General features: G+C 34.5%; 14 non-coding genes across 14 annotated transcripts; all 14 read right to left on the reverse strand.

Annotated features, from left to right (window-relative positions):
- Positions 1-533: 533 nt before the first annotated feature.
- TRNAR-UCU (transfer RNA arginine (anticodon UCU)) lies at positions 534-625 on the reverse strand. The gene is given in 2 exon segments: positions 534-569; positions 589-625. It is a non-coding gene; the product is annotated as a tRNA-Arg (tRNA).
- A 309-nt stretch (positions 626-934) lies between these two features.
- TRNAK-UUU (transfer RNA lysine (anticodon UUU)) lies at positions 935-1007 on the reverse strand. Its single transcript has one exon. It is a non-coding gene; the product is annotated as a tRNA-Lys (tRNA).
- Positions 1008-2417: 1410 nt separating this feature from the next.
- Positions 2418-2509, reverse strand: TRNAR-UCU (transfer RNA arginine (anticodon UCU)). The gene is given in 2 exon segments: positions 2418-2453; positions 2473-2509. It is a non-coding gene; the product is annotated as a tRNA-Arg (tRNA).
- Positions 2510-2818: 309 nt separating this feature from the next.
- Positions 2819-2891, reverse strand: TRNAK-UUU (transfer RNA lysine (anticodon UUU)). Its single transcript has one exon. It is a non-coding gene; the product is annotated as a tRNA-Lys (tRNA).
- Positions 2892-4301: 1410 nt separating this feature from the next.
- On the reverse strand, positions 4302-4393 carry TRNAR-UCU (transfer RNA arginine (anticodon UCU)). The gene is given in 2 exon segments: positions 4302-4337; positions 4357-4393. It is a non-coding gene; the product is annotated as a tRNA-Arg (tRNA).
- A 309-nt stretch (positions 4394-4702) lies between these two features.
- On the reverse strand, positions 4703-4775 carry TRNAK-UUU (transfer RNA lysine (anticodon UUU)). Its single transcript has one exon. It is a non-coding gene; the product is annotated as a tRNA-Lys (tRNA).
- A 1410-nt stretch (positions 4776-6185) lies between these two features.
- On the reverse strand, positions 6186-6277 carry TRNAR-UCU (transfer RNA arginine (anticodon UCU)). Its single transcript is given in 2 exon segments — positions 6186-6221; positions 6241-6277. It is a non-coding gene; the product is annotated as a tRNA-Arg (tRNA).
- Positions 6278-6586: 309 nt separating this feature from the next.
- TRNAK-UUU (transfer RNA lysine (anticodon UUU)) lies at positions 6587-6659 on the reverse strand. The gene has a single exon. It is a non-coding gene; the product is annotated as a tRNA-Lys (tRNA).
- Positions 6660-8069: 1410 nt separating this feature from the next.
- On the reverse strand, positions 8070-8161 carry TRNAR-UCU (transfer RNA arginine (anticodon UCU)). Its single transcript is given in 2 exon segments — positions 8070-8105; positions 8125-8161. It is a non-coding gene; the product is annotated as a tRNA-Arg (tRNA).
- Positions 8162-8470: 309 nt separating this feature from the next.
- On the reverse strand, positions 8471-8543 carry TRNAK-UUU (transfer RNA lysine (anticodon UUU)). Its single transcript has one exon. It is a non-coding gene; the product is annotated as a tRNA-Lys (tRNA).
- Positions 8544-9953: 1410 nt separating this feature from the next.
- On the reverse strand, positions 9954-10045 carry TRNAR-UCU (transfer RNA arginine (anticodon UCU)). The gene is given in 2 exon segments: positions 9954-9989; positions 10009-10045. It is a non-coding gene; the product is annotated as a tRNA-Arg (tRNA).
- Positions 10046-10354: 309 nt separating this feature from the next.
- On the reverse strand, positions 10355-10427 carry TRNAK-UUU (transfer RNA lysine (anticodon UUU)). The gene has a single exon. It is a non-coding gene; the product is annotated as a tRNA-Lys (tRNA).
- Positions 10428-11837: 1410 nt separating this feature from the next.
- On the reverse strand, positions 11838-11929 carry TRNAR-UCU (transfer RNA arginine (anticodon UCU)). The gene is given in 2 exon segments: positions 11838-11873; positions 11893-11929. It is a non-coding gene; the product is annotated as a tRNA-Arg (tRNA).
- Positions 11930-12238: 309 nt separating this feature from the next.
- On the reverse strand, positions 12239-12311 carry TRNAK-UUU (transfer RNA lysine (anticodon UUU)). Its single transcript has one exon. It is a non-coding gene; the product is annotated as a tRNA-Lys (tRNA).
- Between the last annotated feature and the right edge of the window lie 395 nt (positions 12312-12706).

Consider the following 12706-nt stretch of genomic DNA (forward strand, 5'->3'; position numbering starts at 1 on the left):
GCCTGAACAGGAACTTCAAACCTGGACACTCATATTAAAAGTCTGCTGTGCCACTCACTGAACTATCCAGTGTCTACTAACTTTCATCTTCAATTCATCTTAAAACAATGTGGAAGGATACCAACTGACACTACATTTATGAATATGATTGCATATATTGACAAGCATTATGTAGCGTTTGATAGTGAACTGATATTTCAAACTTTTGAAACCTCAGCATTAAATGTCATCTATTTTAAGTCCTGAAATATGTACTATCTCATTTTCTGCTGACTTAGAATTCATGCTTCTTCAGTGACAGTATACAATTGAGAAAGGGCCGAAACTCCTACTATCTAGTAAATTATATTTTCATCAGTACACCTGACAATTTCCTCTTGCATATTGATTATACAATGTTTTCTATTCAAGCACTCTTTGTTTAAAACAGGCCTTCTTTCAAAGGCTATTTTGGTAAATGATTTTGGGTGAAGCTGAAGCTGCATTGTTTATTGCTATTTCAATTCGTTATGAAAGAAATTGAGCAATAATATTGACTCTGGTGGGATTCGAACCCACAGCCTTTGAATGCCTTTTTTAACATTTTCCTAGAAGTCCAATGCGCTATCCATTGCGCCACAGAGCCAACCTGCACCAAGAAACTTTTCAGAAATTCTGAAATAAAATAATGAGCAAGCAACTGATGATCAACTTTACAAAGTTGATAGGATACTATAATCATGGTTACATGTTGAGCATTGCATGGGGAAAAAGATATTCAACATGCCAAACTACATGATACAGTTGGATAAGTCTACTCAAAAGGCCTCTGACGGATAAAATCTTGACAATTTAAAAAACTCCATTTAAGAAGGTTTTGCAATTCTGTCAATGTAATATCTTGTTCATCATGCAATAGAAACTAAAAGAGTACTTCTTCTTAAACATAGCACCCCGCCTGAACAGGGACTTGAACCCTGGACCCTCAGATTAAAAGTCTGATGCTCTACCGACTGAGCTATCCAGGCTCTGCTTACTCTAATCTTCAAATCACATTAAAACAATTTGGAAGGATACCAAGCTTACATTTACTGACAATCATTTATTATTATCATTACATATATTGATAATCAATACGTAGAGTTTTATCATGAATTGATATTTCAAGCTTTTGACATCTCAGCATTATATTTTATCTCTTTAAGTCCTGAAATTTGTACCATCTCATTTTCTGCTGATTCGGAATTCATGCTTCTTCATTGACAATACACAATCAAGAAAGGACCAAAAACTCTTACTGCCTAATACATTATATTTTACTCAGTATACCTGTCAATTTCCTCTTATATGTAGATTATACAATATTTTCTATTCAAGTGGTGTCGGTTGAAAATAGGCCTTCTTTCAAAGGCCATTTTGGTGAATGATTTCAGAGCAAGAAGAAGCTGCATTATTTATTGCAATTTCAATTCATTATAAAAGAAATGTAGGACAACATTGCCTCTGGTGGGATTCAAAACCACAACTTTTGAATGCCTTCTTTACATTACTCTTGAAAGCCAAAGCACTATCCATTGTGCCACAGAGCCAATCTTTTTAGGATGTCGGACAGAAATGATCAAATAAAATAATGAGCTAGCAGCTGCTCATCAACTTTATGAAGATGTTAGGAATCTATGATCCTGGATTTATGTTGAGCATTGAATAGCAAAAATGATATTCAACATGTCAAACCATACAATGCAGTTGGTTAAGTGTTAAGTCGACTCAAAAGGCATAGCACAGATAAAACAGCAAGGAGTTTAACAACTCCATATAAGAAGGTTTTGCAATTCCCTTAATGTAATATCTTATTCATCAAGCAGTGGAAACTTCAAGAGTGCATCTTCTTAAACATAACACACTGCCTGAACAGGAACTTCAAACCTGGACACTCATATTAAAAGTCTGCTGTGCCACTCACTGAACTATCCAGTGTCTACTAACTTTCATCTTCAATTCATCTTAAAACAATGTGGAAGGATTCCAACCGACACTATATTTATGAATATGATTGCATATATTGACAAGCATTATGTAGCGTTTGATAGTGAACTGATATTTCAAACTTTTGAAACCTCAGCATTAAATGTCATCTATTTTAAGTCCTGAAATATGTACTATCTCATTTTCTGCTGACTTAGAATTCATGCTTCTTCAGTGACAGTATACAATTGAGAAAGGGCCGAAACTCCTACTATCTAGTAAATTATATTTTCATCAGTACACCTGACAATTTCCTCTTGCATATTGATTATACAATGTTTTCTATTCAAGCACTCTTTGTTTAAAACAGGCCTTCTTTCAAAGGCTATTTTGGTAAACGATTTTGGGTGAAGCTGAAGCTGCATTGTTTATTGCTATTTCAATTCGTTATGAAAGAAATTGAGCAATAATATTGACTCTGGTGGGATTCGAACCCACAGCCTTTGAATGCCTTTTTTAACATTTTCCTAGAAGTCCAATGCGCTATCCATTGCGCCACAGAGCCAACCTGCACCAAGAAACTTTTCAGAAATTCTGAAATAAAATAATGAGCAAGCAACTGATGCTCAACTTTACAAAGTTGATAGGATACTATAATCATGGTTACATGTTGAGCATTGCATGGGGAAAAAGATATTCAACATGCCAAACTACATGATACAGTTGGATAAGTCTACTCAAAAGGCCTCTGACGGATAAAATCTTGACAATTTAAAAAACTCCATTTAAGAAGGTTTTGCAATTCTGTCAATGTAATATCTTGTTCATCATGCAATAGAAACTAAAAGAGTACTTCTTCTTAAACATAGCACCCCGCCTGAACAGGGACTTGAACCCTGGACCCTCAGATTAAAAGTCTGATGCTCTACCGACTGAGCTATCCAGGCTCTGCTTACTCTAATCTTCAAATCACATTAAAACAATTTGGAAGGATACCAACCTTACATTTACTGACAATCATTTATTATTATCATTACATATATTGATAATCAATATGTAGAGTTTTATCATGAATTGATATTTCAAGCTTTTGACATCTCAGCATTATATTTTATCTCTTTAAGTCCTGAAATTTGTACCATCTCATTTTCTGCTGATTCGGAATTCATGCTTCTTCATTGACAATACACAATTAAGAAAGGACCAAAAACTCTTACTGCCTAATACATTATATTTTACTCAGTCTACCTGTCAATTTCCTCTTATATGTAGATTATACAATATTTTCTATTCAAGTGGTGTCGGTTGAAAAAAGGGCTTCTTTCAAAGGCCATTTTGGTGAATGATTTCAGAGCAAGAAGAAGCTGCATTATTTATTGCAATTTCAATTCATTATAAAAGAAATGTAGGACAACATTGCCTCTGGTGGGATTCAAAACCACAACTTTTGACTGCCTTCTTTACATTACTCTTGAAAGCCAAAGCAGTATCCATTGTGCCACAGAGCCAATCTTTTTAGGATGTCGGACAGAAATGATCAAATAAAATAATGAGCTAGCAGCTGCTCATCAACTTTATAAAGTTGTTAGGAATCTATGATCCTGGATTTATGTTGAGCATTGAATAGCAAAAATGATATTCAACATGTCAAACCATACAATGCAGTTGGTTAAGTGTTAAGTCGACTCAAAAGGCATAGCACAGATAAAACAGCAAGGAGTTTAACAACTCCATATAAGAAGGTTTTGCAATTCCCTTAATGTAATATCTTATTCATCAAGCAGTGGAAACTTCAAGAGTGCATCTTCTTAAACATAACACACTGCCTGAACAGGAACTTCAAACCTGGACACTCATATTAAAAGTCTGCTGTGCCACTCACTGAACTATCCAGTGTCTACTAACTTTCATCTTCAATTCATCTTAAAACAATGTGGAAGGATACCAACTGACACTACATTTATGAATATGATTGCATATATTGACAAGCATTATGTAGCGTTTGATAGTGAACTGATATTTCAAACTTTTGAAACCTCAGCATTAAATGTCATCTATTTTAAGTCCTGAAATATGTACTATCTCATTTTCTGCTGACTTAGAATTCATGCTTCTTCAGTGACAGTATACAATTGAGAAAGGGCCGAAACTCCTACTATCTAGTAAATTATATTTTCATCAGTACACCTGACAATTTCCTCTTGCATATTGATTATACAATGTTTTCTATTCAAGCACTCTTTGTTTAAAACAGGCCTTCTTTCAAAGGCTATTTTGGTAAATGATTTTGGGTGAAGCTGAAGCTGCATTGTTTATTGCTATTTCAATTCGTTATGAAAGAAATTGAGCAATAATATTGACTCTGGTGGGATTCGAACCCACAGCCTTTGAATGCCTTTTTTAACATTTTCCTAGAAGTCCAATGCGCTATCCATTGCGCCACAGAGCCAACCTGCACCAAGAAACTTTTCAGAAATTCTGAAATAAAATAATGAGCAAGCAACTGATGATCAACTTTACAAAGTTGATAGGATACTATAATCATGGTTACATGTTGAGCATTGCATGGGGAAAAAGATATTCAACATGCCAAACTACATGATACAGTTGGATAAGTCTACTCAAAAGGCCTCTGACGGATAAAATCTTGACAATTTAAAAAACTCCATTTAAGAAGGTTTTGCAATTCTGTCAATGTAATATCTTGTTCATCATGCAATAGAAACTAAAAGAGTACTTCTTCTTAAACATAGCACCCCGCCTGAACAGGGACTTGAACCCTGGACCCTCAGATTAAAAGTCTGATGCTCTACCGACTGAGCTATCCAGGCTCTGCTTACTCTAATCTTCAAATCACATTAAAACAATTTGGAAGGATACCAAGCTTACATTTACTGACAATCATTTATTATTATCATTACATATATTGATAATCAATACGTAGAGTTTTATCATGAATTGATATTTCAAGCTTTTGACATCTCAGCATTATATTTTATCTCTTTAAGTCCTGAAATTTGTACCATCTCATTTTCTGCTGATTCGGAATTCATGCTTCTTCATTGACAATACACAATCAAGAAAGGACCAAAAACTCTTACTGCCTAATACATTATATTTTACTCAGTATACCTGTCAATTTCCTCTTATATGTAGATTATACAATATTTTCTATTCAAGTGGTGTCGGTTGAAAATAGGCCTTCTTTCAAAGGCCATTTTGGTGAATGATTTCAGAGCAAGAAGAAGCTGCATTATTTATTGCAATTTCAATTCATTATAAAAGAAATGTAGGACAACATTGCCTCTGGTGGGATTCAAAACCACAACTTTTGAATGCCTTCTTTACATTACTCTTGAAAGCCAAAGCACTATCCATTGTGCCACAGAGCCAATCTTTTTAGGATGTCGGACAGAAATGATCAAATAAAATAATGAGCTAGCAGCTGCTCATCAACTTTATGAAGATGTTAGGAATCTATGATCCTGGATTTATGTTGAGCATTGAATAGCAAAAATGATATTCAACATGTCAAACCATACAATGCAGTTGGTTAAGTGTTAAGTCGACTCAAAAGGCATAGCACAGATAAAACAGCAAGGAGTTTAACAACTCCATATAAGAAGGTTTTGCAATTCCCTTAATGTAATATCTTATTCATCAAGCAGTGGAAACTTCAAGAGTGCATCTTCTTAAACATAACACACTGCCTGAACAGGAACTTCAAACCTGGACACTCATATTAAAAGTCTGCTGTGCCACTCACTGAACTATCCAGTGTCTACTAACTTTCATCTTCAATTCATCTTAAAACAATGTGGAAGGATTCCAACCGACACTATATTTATGAATATGATTGCATATATTAACAAGCATTATGTAGCGTTTGATAGTGAACTGATATTTCAAACTTTTGAAACCTCAGCATTAAATGTCATCTATTTTAAGTCCTGAAATATGTACTATCTCATTTTCTGCTGACTTAGAATTCATGCTTCTTCAGTGACAGTATACAATTGAGAAAGGGCCGAAACTCCTACTATCTAGTAAATTATATTTTCATCAGTACACCTGACAATTTCCTCTTGCATATTGATTATACAATGTTTTCTATTCAAGCACTCTTTGTTTAAAACAGGCCTTCTTTCAAAGGCTATTTTGGTAAACGATTTTGGGTGAAGCTGAAGCTGCATTGTTTATTGCTATTTCAATTCGTTATGAAAGAAATTGAGCAATAATATTGACTCTGGTGGGATTCGAACCCACAGCCTTTGAATGCCTTTTTTAACATTTTCCTAGAAGTCCAATGCGCTATCCATTGCGCCACAGAGCCAACCTGCACCAAGAAACTTTTCAGAAATTCTGAAATAAAATAATGAGCAAGCAACTGATGCTCAACTTTACAAAGTTGATAGGATACTATAATCATGGTTACATGTTGAGCATTGCATGGGGAAAAAGATATTCAACATGCCAAACTACATGATACAGTTGGATAAGTCTACTCAAAAGGCCTCTGACGGATAAAATCTTGACAATTTAAAAAACTCCATTTAAGAAGGTTTTGCAATTCTGTCAATGTAATATCTTGTTCATCATGCAATAGAAACTAAAAGAGTACTTCTTCTTAAACATAGCACCCCGCCTGAACAGGGACTTGAACCCTGGACCCTCAGATTAAAAGTCTGATGCTCTACCGACTGAGCTATCCAGGCTCTGCTTACTCTAATCTTCAAATCACATTAAAACAATTTGGAAGGATACCAACCTTACATTTACTGACAATCATTTATTATTATCATTACATATATTGATAATCAATATGTAGAGTTTTATCATGAATTGATATTTCAAGCTTTTGACATCTCAGCATTATATTTTATCTCTTTAAGTCCTGAAATTTGTACCATCTCATTTTCTGCTGATTCGGAATTCATGCTTCTTCATTGACAATACACAATTAAGAAAGGACCAAAAACTCTTACTGCCTAATACATTATATTTTACTCAGTCTACCTGTCAATTTCCTCTTATATGTAGATTATACAATATTTTCTATTCAAGTGGTGTCGGTTGAAAAAAGGGCTTCTTTCAAAGGCCATTTTGGTGAATGATTTCAGAGCAAGAAGAAGCTGCATTATTTATTGCAATTTCAATTCATTATAAAAGAAATGTAGGACAACATTGCCTCTGGTGGGATTCAAAACCACAACTTTTGACTGCCTTCTTTACATTACTCTTGAAAGCCAAAGCAGTATCCATTGTGCCACAGAGCCAATCTTTTTAGGATGTCGGACAGAAATGATCAAATAAAATAATGAGCTAGCAGCTGCTCATCAACTTTATAAAGTTGTTAGGAATCTATGATCCTGGATTTATGTTGAGCATTGAATAGCAAAAATGATATTCAACATGTCAAACCATACAATGCAGTTGGTTAAGTGTTAAGTCGACTCAAAAGGCATAGCACAGATAAAACAGCAAGGAGTTTAACAACTCCATATAAGAAGGTTTTGCAATTCCCTTAATGTAATATCTTATTCATCAAGCAGTGGAAACTTCAAGAGTGCATCTTCTTAAACATAACACACTGCCTGAACAGGAACTTCAAACCTGGACACTCATATTAAAAGTCTGCTGTGCCACTCACTGAACTATCCAGTGTCTACTAACTTTCATCTTCAATTCATCTTAAAACAATGTGGAAGGATACCAACTGACACTACATTTATGAATATGATTGCATATATTGACAAGCATTATGTAGCGTTTGATAGTGAACTGATATTTCAAACTTTTGAAACCTCAGCATTAAATGTCATCTATTTTAAGTCCTGAAATATGTACTATCTCATTTTCTGCTGACTTAGAATTCATGCTTCTTCAGTGACAGTATACAATTGAGAAAGGGCCGAAACTCCTACTATCTAGTAAATTATATTTTCATCAGTACACCTGACAATTTCCTCTTGCATATTGATTATACAATGTTTTCTATTCAAGCACTCTTTGTTTAAAACAGGCCTTCTTTCAAAGGCTATTTTGGTAAATGATTTTGGGTGAAGCTGAAGCTGCATTGTTTATTGCTATTTCAATTCGTTATGAAAGAAATTGAGCAATAATATTGACTCTGGTGGGATTCGAACCCACAGCCTTTGAATGCCTTTTTTAACATTTTCCTAGAAGTCCAATGCGCTATCCATTGCGCCACAGAGCCAACCTGCACCAAGAAACTTTTCAGAAATTCTGAAATAAAATAATGAGCAAGCAACTGATGATCAACTTTACAAAGTTGATAGGATACTATAATCATGGTTACATGTTGAGCATTGCATGGGGAAAAAGATATTCAACATGCCAAACTACATGATACAGTTGGATAAGTCTACTCAAAAGGCCTCTGACGGATAAAATCTTGACAATTTAAAAAACTCCATTTAAGAAGGTTTTGCAATTCTGTCAATGTAATATCTTGTTCATCATGCAATAGAAACTAAAAGAGTACTTCTTCTTAAACATAGCACCCCGCCTGAACAGGGACTTGAACCCTGGACCCTCAGATTAAAAGTCTGATGCTCTACCGACTGAGCTATCCAGGCTCTGCTTACTCTAATCTTCAAATCACATTAAAACAATTTGGAAGGATACCAAGCTTACATTTACTGACAATCATTTATTATTATCATTACATATATTGATAATCAATACGTAGAGTTTTATCATGAATTGATATTTCAAGCTTTTGACATCTCAGCATTATATTTTATCTCTTTAAGTCCTGAAATTTGTACCATCTCATTTTCTGCTGATTCGGAATTCATGCTTCTTCATTGACAATACACAATCAAGAAAGGACCAAAAACTCTTACTGCCTAATACATTATATTTTACTCAGTATACCTGTCAATTTCCTCTTATATGTAGATTATACAATATTTTCTATTCAAGTGGTGTCGGTTGAAAATAGGCCTTCTTTCAAAGGCCATTTTGGTGAATGATTTCAGAGCAAGAAGAAGCTGCATTATTTATTGCAATTTCAATTCATTATAAAAGAAATGTAGGACAACATTGCCTCTGGTGGGATTCAAAACCACAACTTTTGAATGCCTTCTTTACATTACTCTTGAAAGCCAAAGCACTATCCATTGTGCCACAGAGCCAATCTTTTTAGGATGTCGGACAGAAATGATCAAATAAAATAATGAGCTAGCAGCTGCTCATCAACTTTATGAAGATGTTAGGAATCTATGATCCTGGATTTATGTTGAGCATTGAATAGCAAAAATGATATTCAACATGTCAAACCATACAATGCAGTTGGTTAAGTGTTAAGTCGACTCAAAAGGCATAGCACAGATAAAACAGCAAGGAGTTTAACAACTCCATATAAGAAGGTTTTGCAATTCCCTTAATGTAATATCTTATTCATCAAGCAGTGGAAACTTCAAGAGTGCATCTTCTTAAACATAACACACTGCCTGAACAGGAACTTCAAACCTGGACACTCATATTAAAAGTCTGCTGTGCCACTCACTGAACTATCCAGTGTCTACTAACTTTCATCTTCAATTCATCTTAAAACAATGTGGAAGGATTCCAACCGACACTATATTTATGAATATGATTGCATATATTGACAAGCATTATGTAGCGTTTGATAGTGAACTGATATTTCAAACTTTTGAAACCTCAGCATTAAATGTCATCTATTTTAAGTCCTGAAATATGTACTATCTCATTTTCTGCTGACTTAGAATTCATGCTTCTTCAGTGACAGTATACAATTGAGAAAGGGCCGAAACTCCTACTATCTAGTAAATTATATTTTCATCAGTACACCTGACAATTTCCTCTTGCATATTGATTATACAATGTTTTCTATTCAAGCACTCTTTGTTTAAAACAGGCCTTCTTTCAAAGGCTATTTTGGTAAATGATTTTGGGTGAAGCTGAAGCTGCATTGTTTATTGCTATTTCAATTCGTTATGAAAGAAATTGAGCAATAATATTGACTCTGGTGGGATTCGAACCCACAGCCTTTGAATGCCTTTTTTAACATTTTCCTAGAAGTCCAATGCGCTATCCATTGCGCCACAGAGCCAACCTGCACCAAGAAACTTTTCAGAAATTCTGAAATAAAATAATGAGCAAGCAACTGATGATCAACTTTACAAAGTTGATAGGATACTATAATCATGGTTACATGTTGAGCATTGCATGGGGAAAAAGATATTCAACATGCCAAACTACATGATACAGTTGGATAAGTCTACTCAAAAGGCCTCTGACGGATAAAATCTTGACAATTTAAAAAACTCCATTTAAGAAGGTTTTGCAATTCTGTCAATGTAATATCTTGTTCATCATGCAATAGAAACTAAAAGAGTACTTCTTCTTAAACATAGCACCCCGCCTGAACAGGGACTTGAACCCTGGACCCTCAGATTAAAAGTCTGATGCTCTACCGACTGAGCTATCCAGGCTCTGCTTACTCTAATCTTCAAATCACATTAAAACAATTTGGAAGGATACCAACCTTACATTTACTGACAATCATTTATTATTATCATTACATATATTGATAATCAATATGTAGAGTTTTATCATGAATTGATATTTCAAGCTTTTGACATCTCAGCATTATATTTTATCTCTTTAAGTCCTGAAATTTGTACCATCTCATTTTCTGCTGATTCGGAATTCATGCTTCTTCATTGACAATACACAATTAAGAAAGGACCAAAAACTCTTACTGCCTAATACATTATATTTTACTCAGTCTACCTGTCAATTTCCTCTTATATGTAGATTATACAATATTTTCTATTCAAGTGGTGTCGGTTGAAAAAAGGGCTTCTTTCAAAGGCCATTTTGGTGAATGATTTCAGAGCAAGAAGAAGCTGCATTATTTATTGCAATTTCAATTCATTATAAAAGAAATGTAGGACAACATTGCCTCTGGTGGGATTCAAAACCACAACTTTTGACTGCCTTCTTTACATTACTCTTGAAAGCCAAAGCAGTATCCATTGTGCCACAGAGCCAATCTTTTTAGGATGTCGGACAGAAATGATCAAATAAAATAATGAGCTAGCAGCTGCTCATCAACTTTATAAAGTTGTTAGGAATCTATGATCCTGGATTTATGTTGAGCATTGAATAGCAAAAATGATATTCAACATGTCAAACCATACAATGCAGTTGGTTAAGTGTTAAGTCGACTCAAAAGGCATAGCACAGATAAAACAGCAAGGAGTTTAACAACTCCATATAAGAAGGTTTTGCAATTCCCTTAATGTAATATCTTATTCATCAAGCAGTGGAAACTTCAAGAGTGCATCTTCTTAAACATAACACACTGCCTGAACAGGAACTTCAAACCTGGACACTCATATTAAAAGTCTGCTGTGCCACTCACTGAACTATCCAGTGTCTACTAACTTTCATCTTCAATTCATCTTAAAACAATGTGGAAGGATACCAACCGACACTATATTTATGAATATGATTGCATATATTGACAAGCATTATGTAGCGTTTGATAGTGAACTGATATTTCAAACTTTTGAAACCTCAGCATTAAATGTCATCTATTTTAAGTCCTGAAATATGTACTATCTCATTTTCTGCTGACTTAGAATTCATGCTTCTTCAGTGACAGTATACAATTGAGAAAGGGCCGAAACTCCTACTATCTAGTAAATTATATTTTCATCAGTACACCTGACAATTTCCTCTTGCATATTGATTATACAATGTTTTCTATTCAAGCACTCTTTGTTTAAAACAGGCCTTCTTTCAAAGGCTATTTTGGTAAACGATTTTGGGTGAAGCTGAAGCTGCATTGTTTATTGCTATTTCAATTCGTTATGAAAGAAATTGAGCAATAATATTGACTCTGGTGGGATTCGAACCCACAGCCTTTGAATGCCTTTTTTAACATTTTCCTAGAAGTCCAATGCGCTATCCATTGCGCCACAGAGCCAACCTGCACCAAGAAACTTTTCAGAAATTCTGAAATAAAATAATGAGCAAGCAACTGATGATCAACTTTACAAAGTTGATAGGATACTATAATCATGGTTACATGTTGAGCATTGCATGGGGAAAAAGATATTCAACATGCCAAACTACATGATACAGTTGGATAAGTCTACTCAAAAGGCCTCTGACGGATAAAATCTTGACAATTTAAAAAACTCCATTTAAGAAGGTTTTGCAATTCTGTCAATGTAATATCTTGTTCATCATGCAATAGAAACTAAAAGAGTACTTCTTCTTAAACATAGCACCCCGCCTGAACAGGGACTTGAACCCTGGACCCTCAGATTAAAAGTCTGATGCTCTACCGACTGAGCTATCCAGGCTCTGCTTACTCTAATCTTCAAATCACATTAAAACAATTTGGAAGGATACCAACCTTACATTTACTGACAATCATTTATTATTATCATTACATATATTGATAATCAATATGTAGAGTTTTATCATGAATTGATATTTCAAGCTTTTGACATCTCAGCATTATATTTTATCTCTTTAAGTCCTGAAATTTGTACCATCTCATTTTCTGCTGATTCGGAATTCATGCTTCTTCATTGACAATACACAATTAAGAAAGGACCAAAAACTCTTACTGCCTAATACATTATATTTTACTCAGTCTACCTGTCAATTTCCTCTTATATGTAGATTATACAATATTTTCTATTCAAGTGGTGTCGGTTGAAAAAAGGGCTTCTTTCAAAGGCCATTTTGGTGA

This window comes from Pleurodeles waltl, unplaced genomic scaffold (genome assembly GCF_031143425.1).
Source record: "Pleurodeles waltl isolate 20211129_DDA unplaced genomic scaffold, aPleWal1.hap1.20221129 scaffold_197, whole genome shotgun sequence".
Classification (NCBI taxonomy): domain Eukaryota; kingdom Metazoa; phylum Chordata; class Amphibia; order Caudata; family Salamandridae; genus Pleurodeles; species Pleurodeles waltl.